This window comes from Adiantum capillus-veneris, chromosome 3 (assembly GCF_014529385.1).
Source record: "Adiantum capillus-veneris isolate H3 chromosome 3, ASM1452938v2, whole genome shotgun sequence".
Lineage (NCBI taxonomy): Eukaryota > Viridiplantae > Streptophyta > Polypodiopsida > Polypodiales > Pteridaceae > Adiantum > Adiantum capillus-veneris.
Genome location: NC_140933.1, coordinates 148967623 through 148983076, shown reverse-complemented (window position 1 = coordinate 148983076; position 15454 = coordinate 148967623). Strand labels below are relative to the sequence as shown.

The 15454-nt window shown below is 42.0% G+C and overlaps 1 pseudogene; it reads left to right on the top strand.

Moving 5' to 3' along the window:
• The first annotated feature begins 926 nt into the window (after positions 1 to 926).
• LOC147461915 (uncharacterized) lies at positions 927 to 13778 on the top strand (annotated as a pseudogene).
• The last annotated feature ends 1676 nt before the right edge of the window (positions 13779 to 15454 follow it).

Here is a 15454-nt window from a genome sequence, read left to right as displayed (position 1 = left end):
CACACACACACACAAATGCTATTAGCAACTACAACGTCGTGTTCATACCCCGCCACAGCTTGTATTCCCAACAATGTCTTTCTCTAGCACAATTTCTTGTATTCCCAACACTGTCTTTCTCCAACACAATTTGGCTATGGCGCAGTACAGAGCGAGTTGAATGCACAAGGCTTCTCCTACTTGCTAATTGTATCACTGCTGCCCAAGCTTCACTAATTGCTAATTGTATCACGGCCGCCCTGAGTGGGAGTCCTCCTCAAGGTTTGAACACTTCATCGCTAAAACCCCTCGACCTGCATCTCCTCATTACACTTTCTCCGGCCAGTCAGGTAATCTCCACCTTCGACAATACAAAAAGCTCCTACGACTCATCTCCATTCGAGACTCCCAACCGGTTCGTAAGTGCAACAAGAATAAAAGGCCAGCTGCTCTCAGGTGCTCACAGGGGCTGTTTCACGTGTTCCATAAACTACATGGCTCAACTCACAACGACAATTTCGAGGACATATATGGCTGCCGACGGGTACGTACAATGCGAAGCATTTTGAATTCAAGAGTATACTCTTCCCTTAAGCAAAAAAGTAAGCTTAATTTAGTTTTCTTTCTTTAAACTTTTCAATTTGGCTCGTATCTTTGAAGGTGTGAGCTTTGACACTAACTCCAAGGTGATATCATGGGACACTCTATCAGTGGTTAATTTTGTGCAAAGGTTTTGTGATACACGTGAATATTCAGAGACTATATTTTCCACTGGTATTAATGGAAAACTTTGCTTGTATATGACTAGTGAAGGTTGGAGTGAGATAGGCATAAAGAGTGTTGCCCATAGACATGCTTTGGTGGGTTGGTCCAATAGGGTACTAGAGGGTGGCCCAATGTTTGTTCCGAAGAGTCAAACATCACCGCTTTTTCATTCTTTCGAGAATATGAGCATAAGCTCACAAAGTGAAGATCAAAACAACATTGAACCTCATGTCAAACCTACTTTACCCAATGTACTTAGTGACTTTATCACAAGTAATGAAGGGATCCCTAAAAATGATGCGCGCCCAATAACGTATGATAGGATTTTCTATCCTAGGAAGGTAAAAGATATGTATGCCACCGTTGGGAAAGCCTTTCTTGTGAAACATTATCAAGAAGCATGGGCATCGTTTAACAAGGGCATGGTAAAAATTAGAGAGTTGTTTGACATGGGTTTTTGTGGGCAAGACAAAGAGGATTTTTCCTCTATCAATCTCCGCAATAGTCGTGAAAAATCGAATCAAATTCTCGATTTTATCAAAGAAAATATGGAGCACATTCCACTTCTCCACTTTGGAAAACTTGGAGAATTGCCATGGCGAATTGAAGATGTGTACATGAAGGTCTTGGAACATAGGAACTACATTAGAAAGTGTGGCAAAGGAATGGTGGACGCAAAAAGACATAGATGCTATGCTCAAGGCAACAACATTGATCGAAGTCTTGGTCATAATCACACCAATTCGCAAACGGTATTACCAATATCTATATTATGTCTCTTGTAAGTTTTTTATGTATCTCTCACTTGTTCTAATCTCTCTCTCTCTCTCTCTCTCTCTCTCTCTCTCTCTCATTCATTCATTCATTCTAGAACGAGTTGGTTAAGGATGATATACCTCCCATGGAGTCTACCCTAGGTTGCGCTATGAGCAATGCATCAACTACATTGCTCAAAGAAGAGACTTCTCGAAGTGCATTCTATACGGGCCTCCTCCAAGGGGTCATCACCCTTGATGATACCGATGAGGTAATTCTAAAGAAAAAGAGTTTTTAAACCTTGTAATATACTCATATCCTTTTGAAGCAATTATATATGGATGTTTTTTTAGGAGGCTTGGCTACAAGGGGAAGTACCAACAAGCTAGGAAGTTATTCACCCTTGTGTTAATAAAGGTTGCGTGGATGGCTCTCAAGATCTTCAAAGAAGTCAAGTTCAACGAGTAAGTTTTAAAGAGTTTGTGATTCTAGGAAGCTTAAAGTTTTAATTTATTATTGTGATATTTGACTTCACCCTTGACTCATACTTGACTATTGTTAATGGTAAAAGAAATTGTCTATCACCAATATTGCGAACGTCGACTCACGAGAACAACACTTCACTAAAGGGACCCTTGAAAATTGCACAATGAAGTATTCTTCTTGCAAAGATAAGAAACATCCAATAGTTTTGGAAAATGTTAATACTGTAAGTCGATTAGATGTCATCTTCTTACCCTATTTTAGTACCTTGTGCATAAATGTGAGATAGTATGTGTGTGTATGAACTCTATTTTTCTTTGTGCACTCTAGAAATGATTATTGAATTCAGAGAGTCCAAGGTCTTGTTAGATAATATGTAAGTTAAAGATGGTTGACTGTGAAAGATTAGCACTACAAGAGGTTGTGTGCTCTTGTGACGCTCTTAGCGACGGAAATACACTGGGTTTTTATAACCCCCGACGTCGCTATAACCGTCGCTAAAAGCGTCGCTACGAGAGCGTCGCTATCTGCGTCGCTATAGGCGTCGCTATATAGCGACGCTCATAGTGACGCCTATAGCGACGCAGATAGCGACGCTCTCACAGAAGAGTATAGCGACGCATATAGCGACGCTACAGAGCCATAAATAGCGACGCTTATAGCGACGCCTGAGAGAATATTTTTTTGGTGGCAGGGCATTGAATGCCCTGCCACCCATCAACCATATTGTACTTGATTCACTTTTTAAAAAAAGTGCAAAGGTAAATAATAGACCCAAAATAGTCACCCACAAGACGCATTGTTTGCAAAATTGACAATTGTACACATCATAGAAAAACTGAATTGATTGGCAAATGTAATAATGACAATTGTACAACATCATAGGCATAAAGAATTGATTGGCAAAAGGAATTGCGGTGACAAATGTAATAATATACATGGTTCAAAAAGACGTATAAAATCCGTCTCATGATACATAAGCTATGAGAAACCCTAAACTAATGCTATCTAGCTACGGCTAAACTGACGTCGTCTAATCAGACGTCTCATCGCGTCCAAGCGGCGTATCTGTCGGATTCTGCAAAAAAAGACAATAAGACAGTTTTCAGTAAATATAAACATATAACGACATTTATAAAACAATACAAAAAATAAAAAAGAGTAAACCCTAATACTAACCATGCCGCCGCGAGAACTGAGAATGTCCATCAGGGCGTTTAAGCCCTTCCTGCCTGCGTACTCGCGCTCGTACGGTGTGGGATCACGTCCTGTCATCGACCACTGTCAAAACATACAAAGATTTCATTATGTTAGAACTAAAAAACTCATAAACCCTAAACTATCGAACATGCATAAAGAGCAATGTGAAATGACTTACAAAATCGGCCTCAAATGATGCCCATCCACCGCTCCCCAAGTGGTGCGAGCTCCCTGCCTCTACTCGCGCTCTGGCTGCATCCTTTTGTTGCTTCCACTTGTCGGGATTCTCGCGCGCTGCTTTCTTCGCATTCTTCCAATCTTCTTTGGCCAGCCAATCTGGCCTATTCCACCCATTCTTGATTGCTTTTTGCACTTCGGAACGCTTGTGTTTGCAGTATTCGCGCATTCGAATCTTCATCAGGTCTTCATTGAAGCGCTGATCCCGTGTTGGAACGGGAAACTCATCATGAAGTATGCTGATGACTCTGTTTTTTAAATCACTTGGTACTTCACTCCATTTGTTTAGTATATAGTGTCTAAACAGCTGAGAGCAAAGACCACATGCGCGAGATCACCTTCTTGCCGTCATCATCCATGATGATGCCGCCGCTGATGTCGACGGAGTAAGGCAAGCCCTCTGGCCGGTGACGCGTGAACCTGGGTGTCCCGGCAGGGGTCTCTAGCGGCGTGTCGATGGGGGTACGGACGTCAGGTGTCTCCACCGGCGTCTGGGCCCCGAAGCGAGGAGTGTCGAGTGGGGTGGCTCCTGGCGGAGTAGGTAGAGGTGTGTAGCTTCTAGGAATAGTCAGCCGTGCAAAACCTGGCGTAGATGGCGATGCTGTGGCTGGTGTGGGGGCGGGCAAAGAAGGGGAGGGTAAAGAGCCTCGTCGAACACGAGGCGGTGTGGAGGCATCGGTGGCGGAATCCCCACAACAACCGCCACCGCCACCACTAGAGCGCCGGTGTCTAGACGAGTGTGACGCTCGTCTCGTCGACGCCGAAGCTTCGGAGCGCGCCGAATGCTCCGAAAGAGAGGGAGATGCGGATGGTGTAGGAACGCGCGATGATGCGCCAGAGCGATGACGCTCCACGTACCACTGTCTCTGCTGCGGTGACAAAGAAGAAAGAAACTCCTCATCATCCATACCTGCATTAAACACACGAATATTTAAACTTAATATTGAATGAATAGAGTAGACAATGACGCAAAGACCATTAAATACAATGACGTAATGACGCATATAAATACAATGACGCAATGAATCGAGTGGTAGAAGAGGCAAGTCGAAAACTCAGAATTTTCAATCAAAAGATGTGAGCGCGAGTAGAAAAGAGCGTTACACACCATGGAAGCTACTTAGAGAGCTAGAGCTTTTACAGCACGGAGCAAAATTGTTCAAATACAATATTTGTGGCTTTAAGAGATCTCTCTCTCATCCTCGCATAACTCAGCATAACTTCCTATATCTATATAGAGCTCTCCGTTTAAACACATATCCTCTGTTTCATTTTGTAGCTCCTCTGCATGCACCCCATATAGAGTAGTAGCATCTTGATGCTCGTCTGGCACCACCGCAGCGGCTTCTGATTGAGCATCTTCTCTGATCTCCTCCATTGATGTCGTTGTGATTGGCACATGGTAGCCTTCATACGTCCTTGCACTACGAGGGGCTACCTCTATGACGTACCACCAGTTTGATGTAGACTTTGTAGGATGAAATACTACCTGCCAGAGCCACATAACTTACATGAGAGCTTTCAAGCACATAACTTGTAAAAGGGGGATGTTAACTATTTATATACTTACTTGTTCACAATGCTCGGGTAGTACGAAAGTGTCTCTTAGGTCAGTCCATTTCTTAGTAGAATCCACCTCAAGAAAACCAGACTCTCCTCTACGCACAGTAGCGTTTCGACCCTCCATGATTATCTTGAACCATTGCACGTCGAACAAGTCGACAAAAAATCCTCTGTAATCGATCCTCAAAATCTCTTGCAGCGTGCCGAAGTAAGTGAGTTCCGCCACCACGGGATCTGCATCAGAGGAACGTCGTCGACTAGACTGTTCAAATTTTGCCATGATTCCACAATCTTGAGTAAAACGCTTTTTGTCGATTCGTTCCACCCTAAAATGTCGACCTTTACACCATGCTGCTGTGTATGACTTATACTACAACGAACAAAGATTATGAGTGGCCGTTCAAACGTTTATAAATAAAGTCACTTGCTAGTCGTACATTGCAAACTTACCTTGGTCGCGCAACCCCGAGAGTACTCCCACTCTTCTTCAGTCACTTCGTCACCGCATTGTTGTGCGCTTTTCAATTGGTTGTGCAACCATCTTAAGCTCATGAAGGTTGGTAGGCTCCCCAGAACCGCTGGATAGTGCATCAGTGGTCGTCTTCCCCGTCTCCACTCGATTCGTGCCCTTTGTCGCTCTTGCTTTGCATCCTCATATTGTGAAATCCACTTTTGCATCACTGGATTGTGAAGCATGCAAAATCGGTTGATTTTAGCCTCTAGATCTTCCGTCATCTTCTTCTCAACACCGAGATTGCACATGACAATCCCAGATATGCGCTCATCATCTATGGTTCGCCATAGCGTGTCCCGGGATTTATCAAATCCGTCTAGCCACTCTCCAATGTACACTAGGGACTCTGATACCAACCAACCTTCTGCCATGCTACCCTCCGGACGTGCCTTTTGACGCACATATCCCTTAAGCGTTTTCATGAAACGCTCTAAGAAGAACATCCATCTGGAATGAACTGTGCCAGCTATTTCCACCTCATCAACTATGTGAATAAGAAGATGCACCTGAATGGTTAGCATTGTAGTAGGAAAATGTTTCTCAAACATGCACACAAGCTCCGCAGCATTTAGTTTGGCGAATGGTATGGAGTCTACGTCGATCTCCTTTTGTGAGATCCATTGCACCAGCTTTGCAAGTTTGTAGATTGTGTTACGGATGTCGAGAGACAAACATCCCTCAATGGCAACCGGTAAAATAAACTGTAAAGTATGTGCAGCAATGATATTAAAGTCCACATTTTATGCAATGATATTAAAGTCCACTATGAACGTACCTGACACATTTTATGCCAATCGTGTGACTTCAAACCGGTAAGCTTTCCTTCTTTAGTAAAACACGTTCGGAGCGAGTGCATTACGCCAGTGGGGGTCCGCAAAGATCGAATGGCCTCTTTTACTTTGCGTTCTTGGGCTCCTGTGAAAATCCATGGTGCTTTAGGAAGTTTTATCGATCCATCAGACGCTGTTTGCGGCCAATATTGCTCCATACGATCCACATTTCTAAGGTCAACTCTGGCTCCCAAAGTATCTTTCTTGCCGGTCAAATGGTCCCATAGTAGATTACCCACATTCTTGAATATGTGCATTGGATCGAGCAAGTGATTGATCACGAGTCGGGGCCAGTATGGTAACTCGTACCATAGAGATAGTCTCTTCATCCCTGGAGGCAATCCGTCATCGCACATCTCCTTCTGCTCTAACCATGCTTGTGCAGACATCCTTGGTGGCTCTCTTCCCAAAAAGCCGTCGCGTAACACATGATTCTCCGGAAGATACGCTTGATGACCTTCGTAGATTTGCTTCTTCAGTGAGGGTGCCCTACGTGCATTCAGTCTAGGTCCACATGTGACACATGCTCTGTATCCGCTTGTTTGAAGCCCTGCATGTATACACATGATAATAGATCAACTATGGGGAAAAACAAGATTTACAGTGTCTGAGAGAGGAGTATCAATAGATCACCTGAGCATTCTGTTAGCCCGGGATAGTCATGCATGGTCCACATTAGAATACCTCTGATCAAAGCATTCCGTCGTCCTGTGTGTCGGCTCATATCCACCACCTCTATGCCAATCCACAATTGTTGTAGCTCTTCCAATAGTGGACGAAGATACACATCCATATTCCCCACTTTATATCGCCCTGGCACAATCAAGCTTAGCCATAGGTGCCCCTTCTTCGTAGTCAACCACGGGGGAATGTTGTAGTTGACGATGACAACGGGCCATACACTGTAAGATGTTGATCTTTGACCAAATGGATTTACGCCATCCATAGCCAGGCCTAAGCGCAAATTTCGAGCTTCCCTGGCAAAATCCGACCATGTTCCATCTATATGTTTCTAGGCTGCGCAATCTGCAGGAATTCGTAGCACACCATCCGAAGATTTATTCTCCTCATGCCATGATGCTAGGGCGGCCATGGACTTACATTCGAAGAAATGCTTGATGCGAGGAAGCAAAGGAAAATGTCGCAAAACCTTTTGTGGAATTTTTGTCCCGTGGAGATCTACTCGATATCTTTCGGAATCACATTTCGGACACTTCTCCATGTCTGTGTATTCCCCTCTGAAAAGAATGCAGTCATTAGGACAAGCGTGGATAGAATTGTAATCCATCCCCAAGTTTCGCAAAATCTTTCTTGCTTCATCTCGGGAATCTGGCATCACATTGTCAGCTGGTAGAATGTGCTCTTTCAGCAATCTACACAACATAAAAATATGATACAGTCGTGTAAAAATCTATCAGATCATTATACATTTAGAGTTCTATTAAAGTAAACTAATTGTAATAGATCACCTGAAAAGCGCTGTGACGCTAGTGTCACTCCATCCAAACTTTGCCTGCATGTTGAGAAGAACCAGGAGTGCTTTCAATCTAGACATACGTGCTCCATTATACAATGATGTATCGGCTTCACTTTTCATATCATCATAGATAAGCCTTTCTGAATCCATGATCGTCTCGATCATTTCATCAATCTCGGGCTCAAACATTGTCTCGTTGGGAATGTGCTCTGCATGATCATCCCCCGAGCTGTCAGAGGCTACATCTTGTGGCCTCACATATGCTGCTTGACCAAAGCGCCTGCGAATACGTCTATTGGGTTGCAAGATTGCTGCTTGTTGGCCAGCGTCAGAGTCCGACGAGTTATAATTGGCAACAACTCGATCTATAATAGATGGATCGAACTCGCCAAATTCGCGAACGTGCTGCAAAGAAACACGTCTTGTCCGTCGCACAGCATGCTTGCATTGATTACAAGGACATAAGACCCTCGTTGAGAGATAGGTGTTTCGGTTGGACGGTCCCACATCCTCGTCGCTACTCATAATGAGGATAAAAAACTTATAACCTAGACAACAAATTTAATATTCTATTGGCATTCTTCGTCTTATCTCTCTCTCTCTCTCTCTCTCTCTCTCTCTCTCTCTCTCTCTCTCTCTCTCTCTCTCTCTCTCTCTACCTCACATTCTCTAGTCATGTCCAATCCCCGCACACCTCGGTCTAGAGGTGCACGGAGATCAGAACCACCGGGTACAAGAAATCTAGACACCCACGTCTACATGATACTGCATGTAGTGGACAAAATCCCTTTGCCTCTTCTCTAGCTGTAGCACTTGACTTCATCTTAACATCTTTTCACAGTAGATCTTTTCACTGTTCGTCTAACTCTAAACCCTAAACCGTAAGTAATTCTTGCGTGGACTCGATCTAACGTAAATAAGCGTAAATCTAAATAAACGTAAATCTAACTAAAAATAAAGCTAAATCTAATTTAACGTAAGTCTAATGACTAGAGGTTGTCTAGATGGTCATTGTGTCGGGGATGTAGTGACTCTTGCCGCCCTGAAGATCCACCTTCTTCCCTATCTTCTGAAGACATTTCACCAGTACTTTTGGATCGACGGAGCCCACCATGAGTGAAGGCAGCAATACCCTATATTCCATTGAGGGCTTTCTTCACCCGCTTCATGCAGGCATCGCAGTCTATGGAGACCCGCATCTAATCTAATATAACGTAAATCTAAATCTAGCTTAAATAAACGTAATTCTAGTTAAAAATAAACCTAAATCTAATTTAATGTAAGTCTACATATAACCTAATCTTTAACGTCTTTTAAGATAGTTTCCTACGACGTTATAACTCTCTTCTTCCTGTGTGTGTGCGCGTGTGTGGATGTGTGTGCCAATAAAAAGAGATAAATGGTATAACCTTTCTATCACCCATGCCAAGTATGATAGATTGATTATGCCATTTCTCTCTTGAATAATAGGTCTTCAGTTCAACTCCTCGTCGGCTAGATCTTTAGGTCTTTTAATTTTAATTAGTTTCCTACGACGCTCCCTTAGTTTCTCTTTCTTTCTCTCTCAATGTGTGTGTGTTTTTTTGGATCGTATGCATGTTTTCTTTCTCTTTTCCTCTCTCAATGTGTGCGTTTTTTGTTTATGCATGTTCTCTCTCTCTTTTCCTCTCTCAATGCGTGCGTTTTTTGTTTATGCATGCTCTCTCTCTCTTTTTCTCTCTCAATGTGTGTGTGCATTCTTTGTTTATGTATGTGTGTGCGTTTTTGCACTCTCTCTCGCTCTCTCTCTCTCTCTCTCTCTCTCTCTCTCTCTCTCAAAAACACTATGTGTGTGTGTGTATGTGTGTGTGTGAGAGAGAGAGCGAGGGAGAGAGAAAGAGGGGAAGGGAACATGAGAATGAGGAGAGGGAAGGAGCATACCTGGCTCTCCTTCCTCTCCTCGTGTGTGTGTGTGTGTGTGTGTGTGTGTAAAAGAAAAAGAGAGAGAGAGAGAGAGAGAGAGAGAGTGAGGGAGAGCGTTACCTGCTCTTTGCTTGAGGGCGCCGAAAAACTCAGATCTGAGATCTGAGTTTTTGGGCGCGTTCGATTATTTTTTTTACCCCAGCTGGCGTCACTATGAGCGTTGCAAATTTCTTTGTAAATTTGCGACGCTCATAGCGACGCTCATAGCGACGCCGGGAATTTTTTTTTTTGAGCGTCGCTATGTGAGCGTCGCTAATGTGAAGAGCCTCTTGTAGTGTAGTACGTTATATCATTTACCTTCTCTTTTAGAAAAATGTTTCTTTTATCTTTGTTTCACATGTTTGAGGTTGTAAAGTGCAAGTCCATGTCTATGTCATTCTTGTAACTTGGTAGAATAGGAAAAGGCAATCATCATCTCTTCATCATTAGAGTTTGCTAAAGTTTTATTCAGCTTTTATCATATCTATTTATTTTTTTGAGAATATACCCTTTCTCTTAAGCTTACAAAAGCTTTGAACATAGTGAGTATTGCTTATCATTTTGTCATCTAATAGAATTTAATTGCTTTTATTCAAATTCTTAGGATATTGTTGCACCATTTTCGAATGAAGTAGAGTCACCATTGGACAAAAGAACAATTGTCAATGTACCAGCCATTTCTCATGAGATACAATATGCTTGTGACTATCAAGTAACTTTCGAGGATTTTATGTGCCAAGATTCGAGCAATTTATAAGACAAGTGTCTTAATAAAAAAGTTAGACCCTCTCTCTCTCTCTCTCTCTCTCCACCCCCTTCACCCATTTCCAAAAAAGAAATCCCTTAGGTTTATTGTTAGGTAAATGAAATTCACATTAACAAACTCTTGGAATTCAAATGTTCATGTTCATATGGTAGTAATTGATTATATAATGTTGTTAGGAAAACATGGTTCTCTCTCACTCGAGAGACTTATTAGGGTCTAATGAGAGAAATGAATATATCGTTGTGCAACGCTTGAACACTGATTCATGTCAACAAGTGACCGATGACATTGAATCAAATAGCCTAGTAAGTTATAAACTCAACATTTGTCTCACCCACCACTACATCTTCTTTCTCTCTCCTCTACTTAATTTTGTGTGATTTGTAAGAAAATGCAACTAATACAAAGAAGAAAACAAAAAAGTTTGCAAGCCTATCTTCAATGATGGTAACTATTGGCACAATGAGTTAACTCTATTTTTTAGTTTATTCTATATAATTACAATAATGATGTACACTTTTTGTGAGCTTTTTCTCATAGAACGCCTCGAGCAAAGAGCCTCTCAAAAAGAAAAATAAGTTACCAACTTCAAGTGGCAGGAAGGTGCGTTTGTGAGTTAATTCTTATGTTGTTAGAGTAAATAATGATCCATAAAAAAATTTCATTGTGTGTAGGCACTTGGTGATATCTCTAATGAAATCTCCCCTTTTATGTGTGATCAAAATCATTCAATAGTGAGTGTTAATTTGAACAATTTAAATGATCGAAAATGTCAACATTGTTAATGCCACCTTTTGATTAACGGTTCTTTCTTGTGTAGATTCCTAAAGTAACCAGGTCATGTAGAATTATTAAAAAGCCACCAAGGTTCAATGAGAGCTTTGATGAAGAGGTTAGATGAATGTAATATCGTATCTAAACATGTCGCTTAGCCATAGTTAATTGGCATGCCTTATTCTAGTTACTATTTTTTTTTTTGGTATGCTTTAGGTTGTGGTGGAGCTATTGAGCAATGACCGCATGGAGGCAATTGCAATGGATGCATTGAACTTAGATGATGTAGATGATATGTATGGTCAACTTTGGCCAACTATAAGAGACCTAAAGAGCACACACAAAGTACATTTTAAAAGTTGCACTAGCAAATCACGGCAAGAGCATCTTTTGAGATGTTACATAGAATGGATTGCTTCCACTAAAGCCTCTATTTAGAGGCCCTTGTAATTCTATTCATTTTAGAATCGAAACCTCAAAAGTTCTCTTCATCTATGCTCATCTACATGGTTAAAATCCTCTAAACGACCTTGGGAAGTAAGTTAAAATTGTTTTCAGCATTGTTACAAAGTAGTCATGCAATTTGGCTTTAAGAATTTTTATAAAAAATAATTACAAAAATTACGTAATATTAAATGACAAGGTACAGAATATCAAGACATGTATATTTGAATGTAATATGATAGAAATATTAACAAACTTAGGTATATAAGACCTTGAGATATGTATCCATGAGGTGAGGTATACATGAATGTAATATGATAGAAATATTAACAAACTTAGGTATATAAGACCTTGAGATATGTATCCATGAGGTGAGGGGTAGATGCGGACTCTTGGAAGTGTTGGTCAACCAATAGCTTGGAAGAAACATTCTACTAGCTTGGAAGGGTGAGATGGCATTCTACCGAGGTTGCTATAGCCTATTTGCCATGAATTTTACCTATTCTTTACATGTGAAATGTGAGCTACCATTCATAAATTACAATAAAATGCGAAGAAAATAATTAAACCTTCGATTTTTTCAAGAAATGGGTGGTTGTAAAAAAAACCCTAACTCTAGCCAATACATATATTTATATTTTTAATTGTGTCACGTCCAATATTTTCAAATTGGAAAACAAGTTTTCCATGTGGAAGTTCTAATATACCCAAGTGGAAAACTTTTCAAGTTGGGAGTGAGAAATTTCCCATGTAAAGAAATTCTAATTTCCATGATGTAAAAAGTAAAACCTACATGGAAAAGTCTTGATTTCTTTATGGTAAATATTCTTAGATAGATTTACATCATGGAAAATATGTTCCTATATTTCAACATGGAAATTAAAACGTCCTTCTTTTCTCATAATGAAAAGAGAAATACCTATCTAAATTTACATTTCAAACTAGAAATCCTTAGAGGAAAATAGGTCTCTTTTCCAAATAGAAATTTGTCATGAAGTTCTTGTGGGCCTGGATCCCTCTTGCATGGCGGCACCCACTCGATTGTCTTTTAGACCTTCTCTCTCCCTCTCGATCTTCGTTCAGTGCACCCGCCACCTCTCTTTTAACCAACTCCAGCCCGGGCTGCCTTATATCAACCACTCAACCAACTGGCGGCTGCTCTCTCCCCCCTACTCACACACAGCGTTCTGCTTGCTGTCGTCTACTGCCTACCATCCCTCCCTCGTCACCTGCTTACCCACCACAACCATCACTACACTCGAACTCTCTCTCTCCTACTGCTCTGCACGCTGAGACTCTCTCCCTCTTAGCCTTTTCCCCTCACCAACCAACCTGCTGCAGTGCAAAACCTACATTTTTATTTTTATTTTCCCCCTCACCCCCTTGTCTCCTAATCCCTGTCACATTCTGCAGCACGCATCGGCCTCCCTCTCAGACTCCATGAATAGAACCATATATATTTCGGTTGTTTTCACATAATCCAGCTTGTGCTGAATTGGACGCAGCACTAGAGTGCCCATCATTTCGATTCTTCCCACAGAATTCTTGATCTGTCATCATCTTCCTCGGCCCTCTGGATCTTCAGTAACCCAGCAACACCTGCATTATTTTCCCCTTTCGCCCTCTTGGCTCCTGCACACACACACACACACACACACACACAGATCTTACAACTCTACACTCGGCCTGCCTTCTGAACAACCACCAACATACACTACTCTTAAGCGTCCCTACAAAGACACCCTGCAGCGCGTCGAACAACCACAATAATTTAAAAAAAAAACAAACAAACAAACCCCCTCAAGGGTCTTTTCCCACACCGATCCATTGGGCTATGCATCACTCTTCAACCTCGGCAGTCTCTCCCAATTTCATCACCCTTATTTGATGCGAATAGAAGACGACGTCTCTCCCATCGCAACTAATCGCTGCAAATTCCAGCAAAAGCAAGCTGCTTTGCAACTCCTCATCCAAGCGGTCGATTCATCTTGCCTCGCCTACGACCACGGTATTGTGAATACCATCACGCAATTTCCTGGCACTGCATGATGCCGGCCGATGATTCTCTGCTGCTTGACCCACTCTCTACCGATCAACCGATCGAGCTTCTCCAAGAGGATGTTCAAGAGCCTCAAAATCAACTTGCTAAACGCGGAAAATGCGATGCCGAGATCAACAACGAGCGCCTTGCCAAAATTCTCAAGGACACCTTTGACGAACAAGCCGACCGCAAAGAACAAAAAATCAGTCGTCGTGCTTTCATTGTTTTCCACTATGATGGCTGCAAAATTGGTAACATCGTTCTTTCTTGGCTTAGTCAATTTGATGATTATTTTGCTGACGAATCATTCTTCGAGAAGGAAAAAATTAAGTGTGCTTACGAACCACATGACCGGTAAGGCTTCGCTTTGGTGGAACATCACCCGCAACAGCGCACAACGCCTAGCCACTTGGCTTGAATTTCAAAGCCAAGTCAAGCACAACTTTCTCCCACCGCAATTCCACTTGCAGGCTCGATGGGCCTGGTCCGCTTTTGCTTGGATAGAAGGCGAGACAGTGAGCTGGTACACTCATAGATTTTGGCCACGCCTGCTGCTCCTACGCATGATGGAGGATGTTCCTGAAGATACACTTTAAATCAAGTATGAAGACAGACTTCAACGCGGTATTCAACCCAAGCTCCATTCTTTGAAACCAACCACTCTCTACAAAGCTATTTCTTATGCACATGATGTTGAAAAGGAGATCAATTCGATCACACATATGCTGCAAGTGAATCCAACGCTACACCAACCACCTCCTTTCAACAATTTTACGCGCTTCAAAAATAATCGCAGGTATAACCCCACTAATTATCAGACACCATGCACTCGCCATTTTGCACCTGCACGTGCTTTGACTGCTCCACATCTTACACAACCTCCGTGTATTGTCTTTAATTCTGGTCCACGACGCTGTACATTTGGACAAACACGACACCTCCCACAAACAAGTGTTCTCAAATAGTGTGTCATCGTTGTTACAGAATTGGCCATGTCATGGCCAATTGCCCTCTCAACCACCAATATCTCAATCAAGTGGCTCAAGTAAATACTCTTGACACGAATACAGAAATCTATGATGATTGGACTACCGATCCCTCACCTGCTGCTCTCAATACTGCCGATGCCACATGTACTCCTATTGCTATACACTCTTTGTTGCGAAGGACTCTTTCTATACACGACACAACAGTGTCTCTTTTGCAGGACGATGATGGTACACATGATTTTATTTTTGAACGTCTTGCACACAAATTACAATTACCTAAATTAAAAAAAGAGTAAGGTACCCGGTTTAATGGTATTTGCATGGTTCACGATGTTGAAATCACGTTAGGCGCGTAGACCCAAAAGCATAATTTTTTCATTGCACCGCTGCAATAAACCGACGTAATTTTAGGTATGCCTTTTCGTCATGAATATAACCTTAACATTGACTACAGACGCACACAATGTCTTTCACTTTTCAAGGTCAACACATCACTCTCACCGGCAACACGAAGCTTGAGACACACGCACTCCTTTCCCACACTCACGTTCAACGTGCAGTTAGGAAAGAAAACAAAGCGTACATGGTATATATCACACAGGTTGAGGAAGAGCAGCATCCCCCTCTCTCCTCAACAACAACAGTTTTTGCATGCCTATGATGATTGTTTTGCTCATGATTACTCACCTCACTTA